Genomic DNA, 2,488 nt, shown 5'->3' with positions numbered 1-2,488 from the left:
CCATTGGATTTACTTCTGCCATTCATGAGCTCTGATGAGTATTCTTCCTCTGAAGAGGACGAAGATGTCACTGAAGAGCAAGTTGCTAAGTACCTTGGAGTAATCATGAAGCTAAATGACAAGTTATTTGGTAATGAGACTTGGGAGGATGAACCTCCTTTGCTCACCAAAGAACTGGATGACTTGTCTAGGCAGAGATTACCTCAAAAGAGACAGGACCCTGGGAAGTTCTCAATACCTTGTACAGTAGGCACCATGACCTTCAAGAAGGCTCTGTGTGACCTAGAGTCAAGCATAAACCTCATGCCTCTCTCTGTAATGGAGAAGCTAGGGATCTTTGAGGTGCAAGCTGCAAGAATCTCACTAGAGATGGCAGACAATTAAAGAAAATAAGCTTATGGACTTGTAGAGGATGTTCTGGTAAAAGTTAAAGACCATTACATCCCTGCTGATTTCATAGTCCTAGAGACTGGGAAGTGCATGGATGAATCCATCATCCTTGGCAGACCCTTCCTAGCCACAGCAAAGGCTGTGATTGATGTTGACAGAGGAGAATTGATCATTCAAGTGAATGAAGAATCCCATGTCATCTCAGAAGAAGAGGGACGAAAGGTCCTGTGGGGGTGCCATAGTGCTAGTTATGGAGGTCACTTTGGAGGAGAAAGAACTGCCGCAAAGGTGCTTCAATGTGGGTTTTTTTGGCCCACTATTTTCAAGGATGCCAAGGAATTGGTGAAAAGCTGCAACGAATGCCAAAGGGCTGGGAACCTGCCCAAAAGAAATGAAATGCCACAGCAATATATTCTAGAACTTGAACTGTTTGATGTGTGGGGAATCGATTTCATGGGACCATTCCACCCTCATATTCAAACAGGTTTATCTTGGTGGCAGTGGACTATGTATCTAAGTGGGTGGAGGCAGTGGCAACCCCAGCTAATGACACCAAGGTAGTTATAAACTTCCTTCGAAAGAATATCTTCACCCGGTTTGGAGTCCCACGAGCTATCATTAGCGACGGAGGAAGCCATTTCTGCAATAGACCATTGGAAGCCTTACTCCTGCGATATGGGGTGAAGCATAAGGTTGCCACACCTTATCATCCACAAACAAGTGGGAAAACAGAGATATCCAACTGAGAGTTGAAAAGGATTCTAGAAAAGACTGTGGAGATATCAAGAAAAGATTGGGCAAAGAAACTAGATGATGCTCTTTGGGCATACAGGACAGCCTTCAAAACACCAATTGGAAAGTCCCCATATCAACTGGTGTATGGTAAGACTTGTCACTTGCCATTAGAGTTGGAGCACAAGGCCTCTTGGGCCCTTAAAACACTGAACTTAGATAGCACTGCTGCTGGTGAAAAAAGGGTCCTACAGCTTCAAGAATGGGAAGAATTTAGGTCTCAAGCCTATGAAAATACCAAGATTTACAAAGAAAAAGCAAAAAGGAGACATGATCTCAACTTGGTACCCAGAAGTTTTGAAGAAGGGCAACATGTGCTTCTCTACAACTCTAGACTGAAACTCTTTCCTGGAAAACTCAAATCAAGATGGTCGGGACCCTTTCTAGTCACAAAAGTCTCACCTTATAGACACATAGAAATAATGGAAGAAAACTCAAGGAGAAGGTTCACGGTGAATGGGAAAAGACTCAAACACTACTTGGGCAGTATGGGGGAGACCCCCAAATAGAAGTACAACCTCAACTGTGGAAGGAATCGTCGAGCTAGTGACGCTAAAAAAAGCGCTTTGTTGGGAGGCAACCCAACCTGAGGTAATTTTCTTTTCATAGGTCTTTTGATAAAAATTTCAAAGTGGGTTCTCTATAGTGTGAAGAGCTAAGTTTGGTGTTACACACCAAAAATAATACAAGGGTGAATATAGGGCTCTAAGTTTGGTGTCCCACCAAAACCCCAGCCTAAGAGTGCATTGCAGCCCTTAATGATGAAGCATTGCTCTAGCAATTAGAGAACTCACTTGACAGATGCTTAGCCTCTAATACATAGATTGTCTTTTTAACTCATAGTGTTTTAGAATAAAAAGCGCACAAAGTTATTGCATACATCCAATCTGTCAAGATGACCATAGCTTGCTTCATACTAACAATCTCCGTGGGATCGACCCTTACTCGCGTAAGGTTTATTACTTGGACGACCCAGTGCACTTGCTGGTTAGTTGTGCGAAGTTGTGTAATGCCATGGTATTGAACACCAAGTTCTTGGGGTTCATGACCAGGGATTATGAGAGTTGTGAAAAGTATTGTTCACAATTTCGCGCCACCAACAGACAAGGACGTGATTGCTAGGACGATAACGCCAAGGAAGATATCATGAGGTTGTATCAAACCATCTCGAAATACCGAACTCTAAGTGAAAATTGATTGAATGAAACCTGCATATTGTACTTGTTCTTCCTTATTCACATCCTAGTGTGCTAACCTAATGCCTTGAATGCTCACTTTCACCTTTCTTACTTGTATGCTTATCTCT

The sequence above is a fragment of the Arachis duranensis genome, chromosome 5, assembly GCF_000817695.3.
Source record: "Arachis duranensis cultivar V14167 chromosome 5, aradu.V14167.gnm2.J7QH, whole genome shotgun sequence".
NCBI lineage: Eukaryota > Viridiplantae > Streptophyta > Magnoliopsida > Fabales > Fabaceae > Arachis > Arachis duranensis.
The sequence above is the reverse complement of the archived record's forward strand: the minus strand, read 5'-3'. Positions refer to the sequence as shown.